Consider the following 13,219-nt stretch of genomic DNA (forward strand, 5'->3'; position numbering starts at 1 on the left):
AAGAAGGAAAGAAAGAGAGAAAAAAGAAAGAGAACAAAGAAAGAAAAAATAGAGAGAAGGAAGGAGGGAAAGGAGAAAGGAAGAAAGGAAAGGAAAAAGAAAACGCAAGCAAGCGAAGGCCCCTAGTCTACTCTGATAAGGAGAGTGTCTGTGTCAAGGATGCAGACTTCTTAGAAGGCACCTGTTCCAGTTCACAGTACTTGAAGTCATAGGAAGAGTCACTATGTTCTCTCTCCCAGGCTGAGTTGTCCTGTTTCTATCAGTTTCTTGCCAGCCTCCTTGGTGTCCTTCAGGAAGGAGTGGCCTGAGCAGCTCCAGTGAAACCATTTGATAATTAACCTCCACGTTTTGGAATTGCTTCACTTGCTTTCTATTATCATTCTAGTTAAATAACACAAAACATCTTTTCCACATTGGCTTTCCTAAACACCCTGCTCCTAAATCATTTTTAGATATATTCTCTTCGTATTCATTAATTAATGTCTTGGCTTAATAAATCATTATCTGTTACCTTAACAAATACTTCAACCATCTCTCTATATTTCAAATCTACCCTTATACTTTGCATTTAAAAATCCATCCATCTGAAACTTCCTTACAATAATGCATAACAAGGAACACTAATTTGGGCCAGCATAGGCCCCAGGTTCCACAGTACTGGCCCATTTCCTCTTTTATTTCTAACTATAACAGTACTCTGAAGAGATGTGATAAGCCCAGTTAGGGATCTGGAGTTGTTGAGCAACATGAAATTTTTTAAACTGTTTGTACAAATTTGAACAGAGCATGAACGTCAAGTAATAGCTCTGAACCACAGGCAGGGTATATTAAAAAAAATCCTTTTGCAAAAACAAGAGTTAGTGACCCTTTGCTTGATGCTGCATATAATACTGGACATAGCCAAGTGATTTATTTGTTCTTGCTATCTTGGCAGACATTACCACATAGCATCGTGGAAAATGAAATGACCCCAAGCAGGAAGCTAAGTCTAACTCATCCTTGAACATCTCTCTCTCTCTCTCTCTCTCTCTCTCTCTCTCTCACACACACACACACACACACACACACACACACACACACACACGTGACTCAGCACGGTCTCTTGAACAAAGCAAGTAGGTGGTCTCCTTTCAGCTCTGGAAATACCCTGGATTGTTTCCTAATGATGGTCTTTTTCACATGCTGTTCTAGAATCCTAGAATTTCCTTGATCTAACCATTCACATGGCTTATTTGTTCCTTTTCTGTTCTTTCTTAAATCAATCAGAGTACACTATGCATACTCCTAAAGCCAGTCTACTCCAGTCTTGTGAGTATCCATCTCCTCTCCTTATTTTCCATCATCAAACTTATTCTTTCATTATTTGTAGGCTTGTACTTCTTACTATAGTGTGTGGTCTTTAGAAGGGTAGAAAGACTAACTATCTTGTCCCTTTTTCTATGACCTACACATGACAGAGTACACCTCTTACACTTTACTTGGAAGAACGGATCTCACATCTCATTGGTTATTTTCATTTTCATTTCCTATGTAAATTCCCTTCCCTGGAGGTGAAAGTTGAGTGTTATATGGATCCTAAGCCATTCTTTGACAAATTCCTCCCCTCTTCTTCCCGCTATGCATTTTGAGTGTGATCTGACCCATTGTCTCAGTAAGCATTGTAGGTAATAACGCTAGAGAACTCCTTCCTTTGAGACTTCACTTAATATTTCTCCCAGATGAACTTACTGCCTCACAAAAGGACTCTTTGTCTTTCGCATTTAACGGGCTCTTTGTTTAGGCTGGTATCCAGCACCACAGGAGTAAAATGTCAGTGCTCTTTATTTAATCAATGTTTGATTCTTGGCTTGTATTTCAATAAGAGGAGGGGGGATGAAATGGCCATTCAAACGTCCTTGCAGATATATATTTTGCCCGCTTTCTAGGTCTATGTTACGTGAATCTCAGTAAGGGAGAATTTATTTTCAATCTGTACAAATCCCTTAGAGAAATGTGCTATTCATTTGCTCAAGACACAACAGCTGGGCTTACAGGATATTCCAAAACCAGGACTGTCTCTCCCACCAATGAGGGCATTTGATTACACTCAGCTTTTTTTTTTTTTCCATTTGAAATTGCCAGACTCTCTTGTCTGTAGACTATTGGTTCCCACAGCCACATTCTATGGAACCTAATCTATAATAATGCTTTTCCAAAAATGATTCCAATGAGCCAAAGAGCTTGAGAAACCAAGTGTTAGAACTTTAAAGGCTCCAAGAAGACCTATTAGAAAAAGCAACTTTTTGAAGTATGGTTTAGAAGTTACCGATTTGTTTTACTGAAGAGATGACTCACAAACAAGGGCCCCTCAGGCCACCTGGGAACTTGTTCAATATACAAATTATTGGGAGCCTACCCAGACACACAGAATTCTAAACCCCAGCTTGGAGGACAGGCCAGCAATCTGTGCTTCCACAGCCCTTATGAAGATTTGATGGATGTGCAAATTTGAAGATCCCAGGATAGAGAACCCCTGTACTGGGTTCCCGCTTCAAACATCTTGAGTTCACTGTATTCCAATCACCTGGAAAACTGTTGAGGATCTGGCCTATGGCCTGACATACTTCTCAGATGTTCCCAGGTAGCACTGATGTTGCAGAGTTGGATACACTACTTTCACGGAGCATGCGTGGTTAGCATATTCAGAAAGGTTCTTACAGTAGAAAGGATGGCAAAATGTCTCCTGTGGTACCCATGACCATCCCTCTTTCAGCTCTCTGGTTTTTGAAAGGCAAATGGAAATGGCCACCAGATGCTTCTATCTGGCTATGCCAGGTGTTCAAAGACAGACACATGGCAAAGGAAGAGGTGAGGCCAGGGATTCTTGATCATGGGGAATTTTCTTTATAGTTTGATAGATACTTAAAAAAATAACCCTTTGTTATAGTTTATAACTTTCCTCATCTCAGAAAGTTCCAAGAAAGATGTTAGGTTTGTGCAGACATTGTACCCTTTCGTCATCTGGGCCAAAGTATCGGGCAAGGAAAGAAGCATCTCAGATCTAACACTAGAAAACTCAAAGGCCCCCGTGTAAAAGAACTGAATCTATGGGCACTAAAACTTCTGGAAGGAGAGGAGGCAGGGAAGTTATCCAGGGCTAGAGGCTAAGAAAAGAAGGGAGAGTACGCGAGCAATTGCTATGATAAGAGAAACTAACAGAGGGATGAAGAGGGATTTAAGGGCCTTCAGTGGTCATGAACTACATTTCCTGTCCTCCAAATCTCTTACAAGAGATTTTAGACAGAGAGCTAAATTTATTTTCATGGATTTGGATATGTCAGACCTGTTCCTTTGTTGAAGTAGCTATGTACTTGAGACTAAACTTGCTGGAATTTGATATTACTTGAGTAAAATGTTTCATCTATATTACATCAATCTAAGCATTTATTATATTTATAATAGGAAAAAATAATATCTACTTTCCCTTTTTTGATGGTTATGTGGCTTGAACCTATGGTCTGGGCACTGTCCCTGAGCTTTTTCACTCAAGGCTAGCGCATTACCACTTTCAGCCAGGTTTTTCTATGATTACTTGGAGATAAAAGAATCTCATGGACTTTTCTGCTCCAACTGGCTTCACAATCCTCAGATCTCAGCCTCCTGAGTAGCTATGATTATAGGTGTGAGCCTCTTATTGAAAGAACTATCCCCTTAAGTTTTAAATACCCAGACTTAGCTAAACTGATGATTGTCAACTGGGGACTATTTTGCCCCCAGAGGATATTTGGTAGGGTCAAGACAGCATTTTTGGCTGACACAACTAGGGGGATGTTATTGGTTTCTGATGGGTAGAGTCCAGAGACACTGCTAAACTTCCTGTAATAACAGGAAAGCCCCTTCATAACAAAATTATTTGGTCCAAAATATCAGCAGAGCAGTTTGAAGAACCTCCATCAAAATGATTAGGTATTTTTCTATTTCCAATTTGAGTGTGTGTGTGTATGTGTGTGTGTTGTTGTTGGAAAATCCCTATGGCTATAATTTATGCACTTTCAATTATTATAATTCTAGAGGGTAATATTTTATATATGAGATAAGAAATGGTTACTCCTAGGAAACTTTTTCTTCGTATTATTTTCACCGTAAATATTGCCTAACAAATTGTGAATTTTCTCTGGAGAGTTTTCGCATGATATTAAACAAAATTAAATCAGACCCAAAATATCCACTTCTGCAACATAAATTGCTAGTAACATAATAAATGCTGATATGGTCAGGGTGTCCCCTGACATCACCCTCTTGGATGTATTCTTGGAGCCTCATTCTGTAGTCACAGGGGCATGTGGCCAATATACGAGGCAACTGAGAGGCACAGTGGGAAAGAGTCTCATCCAATATGCTTGTACTTGCTTCTAGACCTAGCTCTGCTGCTCATAAACTCCTGTCTTGATGAATGTCTTCCCTTCTCCACATTCTATTGAGTCAGCAGCTCACTCACTCTAACTTCTCTTCTGCTTCACTCTCAATGCCAACCAGAGATGGGATCTCTGGCTTTTTGGGATAGGGTTTCACTGTGTAACCCAGAATGGACTGGAACTCATGATCCTCCTGCTTCAGTCTCCGTGTTCTGAAGGAGCAGGTATACCACTGTGCTACACTCAATTGGTCTAATTCAAGGGAGGATTGGTGATATTTCTTGAAAAGAAATATCATGTAACTGTAACTCGTGTAATAAAAAATATATTAAAAAAAAAAGAAAAAGGGACTGGGAAGATGGCTCAGTGGTAGAGTGCTTGTCTTGCATTCATGAGGCCCTGGGCTCAATTCCTCAGCACCACATAAACAGAAAAATTTGGAAGTGGGAGCTGTGGCTTAAGTGGTAGAGCACTAGGCTTGAGCTGAAGAGCTGAAGTGCCCAGACCCAGAGTTCAAGCCCCATGACTGAAAAACAAAAAGAAAACTAAGGAAAGAGAATGAGGTCATATATCAAGTTGCCTCTATTAAAATGAATATATCTCAACAGAAATTTACCTTTTTCCCTTCCTGGGACAAATCTGCATCCAAATCAAACTTGAAAAATATTAAAATGTAAAATCTCACCCAAAACGGAATCAAAACCAGCATCTGTTGGGTTTGTCTCTCTTTTTTTAAGCTACGCTAACACCATATTCTAAACCACAGCCAGAACTCATTCATTCCTCTTGTGATGCCCCCTCCAGAACAAGTGAATTTAAAAAAAAAAAAATGTAAACAACATAAAAACAATTTGCATTGACTTCATTGTAACAGAATGTAAACCAAAACACATCTTTGAAGTTTTCTACACAGATGGCTTATCCCAGCTCTCCCATGCTAAATGCTAAGCAAAAAGAAAAAAGTGCTGGAAGTACAAGAAGTTGGGGAAGCCACAAATATCTAACATCACAGTGATGGCCCAGCACTACCACAGAGGAACGTGAAATACATTAAACCGTTCATACATACTAGATCCCTCCCCCCACCCGACTTTCTGGCCTGAGTTTTAACGTGTATTTATTTGGGGTTTTAAAAAATTGTTTTATTCTTTAAGTAGTTGTACAAAGGAGTTGCCATGCAGCAAAGCAGCTTGTGAGTACAGGGCATCTTGATCAATATCATCCCTTTCTTCATTCTCCCCCATCCCTCCCAACTGCACCCCTTCCTTCAATCTTCTTAATTTTGGGGGATATCATTGAATCTTATGATAGCATTTCCCCCCTACTTCCTCTCCTCAGTTGTCTGCCCCTCTCATTTGACCTCTGCCCCTCCCCCCATCTTGAACTTGTTGGCAGTTTTTAACCTACTCACCATAGGCCCTGATCTCTTAGGCTTCACTTTTTTAGTCAGAGATGGATTGGAGCTACTTTGTTGATCTCTACCATTTGGTTCCCATGATGACTTTAGCAAGCATTTGGAAGACTTCTGTGTTCTGGAGTCACACTGGGCAAATGTTCCTGATCCCGGCACATAGTTAGAAATACTCTTTACATTGTACCCAGGATTAGTGCATAACAACTACACCACCCTCCCCCCCCCCACACACAGACACAGTGATCTACAAAAAAAGTTTCATGAATAATACCGTAATATTAGTTCAGTGTACACCAACATGTATGCAATTAATCCTAACTTTAGTTTTCCTTTTTTTCTTCTTTTCTTTTATTCTATTTCTTCCTTTATCATCTCTATCTCTCTATCTCTTTCTCCTTCCCCCTTCCCTCTTAGTAGTGTCCATCAGCCAGTAAAGTGATTTCAAAACAGTTAGATGAAAATCACACATACACACACACACACACACACACACACACACACACACACACACACACAAAACTGGTCTTTGGTACAAATGTTTAATAATAGTAACATTAGTTGGCCTAAGGATTCAATTTCAACTCTCTGTCCTTCCTCCAACCAACAAGCCATTCCCCATCTAATCTGTGAAAAAATGTTTCAATGTACAGAACTGGTCTTATCTTTCTTTGCCTTAAATACTGTTCAATGGTTCTTCATTATCCTTAGCATAAATACCTTTATATGGATATAAGGCTCGTTGGTCCATAGTTACTATTCACCATCTCCAGCTGAGCTCTTGGTAGAAACTTCATCTCTTTTCTTCCTTTTCTTGTGAGTCAGAGTTCCCACTGTACCCAAGTGCTCCTTGACATTTCTAGCACTGGGCCTGAATACCAGTTCCTTCTGTCAGATCATTGCATTCCTCTGTCTCTTTGTCTTATTCATCATACTGGTGCTCCTCGTCACCAATCATGAGAGACCTGCCCTGTTAAGTTGCATCAAATGTGTTTGGTTCCTTTATGGTAACATGAGCTACATTAGGGCAGGTAGGGAAGAAAGGTGCACACACTGTGCAAGAACTGGACATTGAGTGTTCTGCTTTATTTGAAGCATTGCAGCTGTTTGAAGCAAAAAAAAAGGACCATAACAATTACCAAGAGAAATGATTGGCAACTTTTGTTTCCTATATGTCAGGAATTCATGATGGCCACAGTGAGTGTCTTGGTACTGTGGGTCAATACTTTAGAAAATCCAAGGAGAAATTGTCCAATTGTGTGTGATGACTTTGTGTGTCTGTGTCTGAGTCTGCATCTGTGTGTCTGTATGTGGTAGTAGTTGGTACTAGGATTTGAACTTAGGACCTTACACTCTCATGTAGCTTTCGTGCTTAAAGGCTAGTACTCCACCACTTGAGCCACAGCTCCCCTTCTGACTTTTTGTGGGTTAACTGGAGATAAGAAGCTCGTAATTTTGTGAGACCTGGCTTTGAGCTGGAATCCTCAGATCCCAACCTCTTCAATAGCTAGGATTAAAGGCATGAGCCTGCAATGTTAACCTTTTTCAAGTATGACTTTGGATTTAAAAAATGGGAATATTTCTGATTATTCTTTTAATTGCTTCAGTTTGCTTTGAAAAAGAAACTTCACAAATCAGGAGGAAACTGATTTGTAAAACTTCCTGGTGGCGGGCTGGGAAGGTGGCTCAGTGGTAGAGTGCTTGCCTTGCATGCATGAGGCCCTGGGTTCGATTCCTCAGCACCACATAAGCAAAAAGAAAAAAGCCAGAAGTGGCGCTGTGGCTCAAGTGGTAGCGTGCTAGCCTTGAGCTGAAGAGCTGAGGGACAGCCCCAAGCCCAAAGTTCAGGCCCCACAACTGGACCCAAAAAAAAAAACTTCCTGGTGGCATAACAAAATTTCTGAAAGCCATTGATTTATTCCAGTGCCTTAAACTGTACAACTGTGAAATATGAATGCCAGGAAGGGTAAATGTCCCTCTAGGGACTGTCAGAGGGTCCCTCTGATTTATAGGCACAATTACAGTGCACCATTATAGCCTTGAACACACAATCCTAAAGTTTTAATGCCTTTAGTATGTTGCAGAGGTCATGCATGTTCTAGAATCTCTGTCTACAGTAGAGAATGATAATTAAACAAACCTTAATTCCAAATCTATTGCAGTCAGGGCTGAACCAACTCATCACTGGAAATTACAATGACGTATTTTGTCTGCTTTTTGAATTTAATACCATATAATAGCACCCATGTTTAGTCCTTGTTTAAACCCCAAAACAACCTAAGGATGCAAATGTTGTATTATTACCACTTTGTAGATAAGAAAGTCCTATTGCTAGAGTCAGCAATGGTGGTTCAGGTTGTAATACCAGCCCTTGAGAAGCTGAGGGTACTGGGTTTGAGGCCAGCCTGGCCTATCTAGTGAGACTCTATCTCAAAATAAACAAGTAAGCCTTGCTGTGGGTAAGCCCAGTGTCTTTCTTGCTGCTATATGTTACATTGATACTAAGAATTTGGAGAAAGGAAAAAATAATCTCTGGCTAGAAAACTGGTGTAAGGCTTCTTAGACCATCCAGAACTTGAAATATGCAATAGATTTCAACCCAAAGCAATGCAACAAAAAGATCCTCCATCCAAGGCAGAGGGGACTGAAGGGCAGAAGAAGAAATGTGAAAAGAACATTCCATACCTAGTACTTGAAGGATGGAGCAAGAGATCAGACTGAGGTCAGACTACAGAGAGCCTTGAATGCCATCCAGAAAGCTAACTGTCTCCCAAGTGTGTCACACAGTGCAAACCTTCTGCAAGATATTAGCATGATTTCAATACAGCATCGTATTACCAGACCAGTTTGGAAAATGCAGTATTAAAAGATCCCATCAGGTCTTTTCTGCTGGCTCATTTCAGAGTCTTGATAAGATGATATGCATTGCAAACATCCAGGGAAGGGGCAAAGGTTCTAGCAGATCTTAGATTTAGGTAACCAAAGAATGTCGTTTTCTTATGAATTTTTATTCTCTTATTTAAAGCAACTGTCAGACTAGTATTCCACAGATTCTATTTTGAGCAACAGTGTTTCTGGCAATGTGGTATGGTGTATTTACAACAGAGCCGAGCCTTAGGAACAGAGACCTGACAACACAGTAGCAGGAAAGGCATCGTAAGGAAGAGATGAGAATAGACAAGAAGAAGACCAGATGGTAGGTCTTGCAAGAATCTTGGGAAATGGGCTTGGAGATTTATGAAGGGGATGCAAGGAGATTCTCTTGTGATGAAACCCCATGCAAAACTACAGGAAGTACAACTGGGCCGAAGGACGTAATGGACTGTGATGAGGTCTCAGTTGCTTTTAAGGGTGGCTCTGGAGCTGAGATGCCATTCGTGCCACTTGACATCAGGCCATGTAGTCTTTGCTCAGCTCTCCCCACTCTGCCACCCACAGGCACATGTATGCTAGTTACCAGAGTGGCATGGCATAGGAAAACTCCAGAGAGGGACTCCAGGAACTAAGACTACAAACTTTTAGCATCTGGGATCCCAAGGTCCCAAGGGAGGCTGAGCAACCAGCCCGGCACTCACCACACTCACAGTCTCTTCATCTTTCAACGTTTATGATGATGACATTTTTCTCCCATGTCGCCTGCAGCTGGGTTGTTTCGTGGGCTAGAATAAAATGGTGGCATATTTGCATAAAGTGGGCACGTGTTGACAAGAAATAAGTCTATTGCTTTACATTCATCTTGCGAATGGTTTTCATTGAAATAGCAGGAAACTAATGTCCATTCAAAACTTTATTAAAATCATCTGGCTACATTCAACCTAATAAAAGCTTAGTACATGGCTGTTGGACTTCCTGAAGCTGAGATATGGAGCAAAAAGAGGCTTACGTGGCATCCGCTGTTTCAAATTGCGTGGGCAGATGCGTTATTGGTGTAAAGCAATGTGTCATTTATGAAGTAGATTCACAAAAAACATTCTCATTCCATTCCTGTCCATGTGACTTTTGGTGAACTTTGGCATTCTGTCTCACCTCAGCATTCCTTCTCTGTGTTTTCCATCCCCATCACTGCAATCTTACTTCATTCAGCCCAAGACATTTCACCTTTGCATTGAGGAAGAATCAATTATGAAGTTAAATTTATTTTTTAAATACCAGTACTGGGGCTTGAACTCTGGGCCAAGGCACTTAGCTTTTCTGCTCAAGGCTGGTGTTCTACCACTCGAGCCACAGTTCTACTTCTAGATGTCTGCTGGCTAATTAAGGGTGAGTCTCGTGAACTTTCCTGTGTGGGCTGGCTTCGAGCTAGATCTTCAGATCTCATCCTGCTGTGTAGCTAAGCATAAGCCACTAGCACCTGCATTAAGTGAATCTTTACAAAGAACTGATCTTGGCCTCCAGACTCATTTCTTGCTTTCTCTTCCAAATATCAGAGGTGTTGTCTAACAAAATTAGACACTCCTTGACCTAGGTATTTGAAAGACTCATAACAAAAAGAAGTTGTAGGAAGAATGGAGCAGGTATATTTGATGAAGTCATTCAGGTTTCTTTCTGGGACGTTGTATTGTGTTGTTTGGTGTGCTTTTTAACCACTTCTGGCAAAAAGAAATACATAAAAGTCAACTTATTCGTGCCCTGATGTTAAGTTACTTTTGAACAGATGGCATCACAGTTCATAAAAGACATAAATGTAAGCCGGGCCTTGGTGGCTCACGCCTGTAATCCTAGCTACTCAAGAGGCTGAGATCTGAGGATCACGGTTCAAAGCCAGCCTGGGCAGGCAAGGCTGTGAGACTCTTATCTCCAATAAACTACTCAGAAAACCAAAAGTAGTGCTGTACATCGAGTGGTAGAGCGCTAGCCGTGAGCTGAAGAGCTCAGGGACAGCACCCAGGCCCAGAGTTCAAGTCCCAAAACTGAGAAAAAAAAATACATAAATGTGTATAAATGACCTCCTAACTCCAGCATGCAGCCTTAACTGCATTGTATTCCAAGACTTTGAAATGAAAGCACAGTGGGTAGGGTAGCAGTCCTCTGCTTCAGGGAACTCGGACTAAGCCTTGAGCAGTATTACTCTGGCCAACACACACAAATTCAACGCTAACATTTTAACCTACAGCCATGCACTTGAAAGATGAACATTTTGCCTGGAAAAAGTTAATGTCCTACAGCTCTTAGAACTGTTGTTTCTTTATGAAATGGAGTATGCAAAATGTCTTTTAAAACTGCAACCTTTTGGTGAATAGCTTGTTTCTCCTGTCTTGGCTTGTACTAGTCCTTAGAAAGGCCCCTAAAGAATCATTAAGCAAATGATCAAATAAAGAACCACCCAGAGTCACAGCAAGCAGTATGAAGATGGATAGAGCCAGTAAGACAGTAAGACCAATTTTCATTTTTTTGGTGCGAAATAGATAAAATGTATCTTCTATTTTCTTATTTCTTTTAATCATCTTTTATAAACAGGAAGGTTCCCCATTCTTTCCTTGGCTTAATAGATTGAATTTTAAACAAGGAAGGTTCATTTTTCAGGCCAAAGTAAGAATAGCTCAGCTAAGGAGAGTGGAACTGGCCTGGAAACTTTGTGAGTTATCAGATTTATGTTGTGTCTAGAGTACAGACTAAGATTTAAAAAAAAAAAGACTTCTAGGGTCTTGTATCAATTTAATTTTGATGAATGGCCAGTGTGGTTAATATTATTTACATTACTACACAAATTGGGTCTGTTCCATTATGCCTGCTATGAAATAGTTTCTCAACTTAATCTCCATGGACTGGCTTTCCCCACTGTTAATGCACAATTAGAAGGATAATTAGTAATGCAAGCACTTTGCTTTTGAACTAAAAACAAGTACATGAGCTCATTACTCAGTCATCTGGAAGTTAGCAATTCTTGAGCCTAAAGATTTCAATACTGTATTCCCAGTGATCTACACAGGTGGTAGTATTACTTTTTAAATTTTGCTTCTTCTTTTTCTTTAACATATATATTAAATATGTTTAAGCAAAATGACACAAGAGTCTCATTCCTTTGATTTATCTGCATTTCTTCCCCCTCTTTATCCATATATGCTCATGAATTTATTCACTCACCCATTCTACATGTTTGTTAAGCCCTTAATATATATCAATCAGTAGTTTACAGGGGCCTGGTATTGTGCAAGAGCAACCACAGATAATGCATGAACAAAAAGGGTCTGGCAGTGTTGTAATAAAACTTTATTCACAAAAACAAACAGATAGTGAGTCAGGTTTGGCCAGGCTCTCAAAGCCACAGGTTTTGAGGCTATAGACATAAGCAGAAATCAATAAAAATTCAAGAAAGAAAAGAAAAGTGAGAGAAGGGATGTGTTAGGAGTGATGGATGACAATGTTGTCAGACACCTTGTATTCATATACTGTTTTATAGAATGGGAACTTCTTTGTACAACTACTTAAAGATAATAATAATAGTAAGTGTTTAAAAAAGAAAAAAAGAAAGCAATAAAAATTCTACTGGAAAGTACTGCAATTGGAGAAGTAGACAATAAATAGAAAAACAAAGATAATTTCAGAGTAGCAAGTATAATGAAGGAAACCTATTTTCCATACCAAACTCAGAGTAACTAACTTACTTAAGTTAACCTAAGTGCAGAGCTATTATGTTGTGAATATTTTCTGTGTACCTGCTCAATCATTGTATTTCTGATGTTCCTGGCTCCTACTAACCCCCTGATTTTACTTAATCCTCCCCTTCACAGATGAATTCATATGTATTTAGATAAACCCAACTGACGATCATACAAATGAGAGACCAAACACATCCACTTGTTCATCTTATAATATACTTTATCTTAATTCCTTGATTCTACTTTAGACAGAAAACCCTAGAGATCCTGATGATAAAAGGGCACAAATGAGGAATGTGAATGTAGAAAGTGTCTGCCCCTTGCCAAGTACATCATTATTATTTCTGCTTCTCTATAGTTTCAGGGAATCCTAAAAACATGAGGTCCCAGAAGGCTCAGGTCCAGGACACAAACATGTGGGACCTCATGCTTTCCATGTGGGGTTTGAATACTGCCTCCCCTCCACTTAGTCTTTTAGAGCCAAAGAGACTCATCTTTGAACCCTTCAAGCATTAGTTATGTACCAACTGGATGCACCGCACAGTGGTCCAAGTTCAGAGAATATGACAGAGCCCCTTCTGTCTGAAGACAGGCACCTGTAGGGATGGGATGGATTTGAGATAGACTGCGTGAAGTGATAGAATATTGCTCAACATTGATTCAGCATCAACTCCAGTCCCTGGAAAGAAGCCCTCTGGTTGGCTCTTCTATTGCAACAGAGGAATAACCTTTCTTGTAGGAGTAGGGGTTTGAATGGGCAGCATAGTTTGGATTCTTTTCCCCAGATAATGACAAATGCATGTTTGAGTTTCTCT

Source organism: Dipodomys ordii, unplaced genomic scaffold (assembly GCF_000151885.1).
Source record: "Dipodomys ordii isolate 6190 unplaced genomic scaffold, Dord_2.0 Scaffold12, whole genome shotgun sequence".
In the NCBI taxonomy this organism is placed as follows: domain Eukaryota; kingdom Metazoa; phylum Chordata; class Mammalia; order Rodentia; family Heteromyidae; genus Dipodomys; species Dipodomys ordii.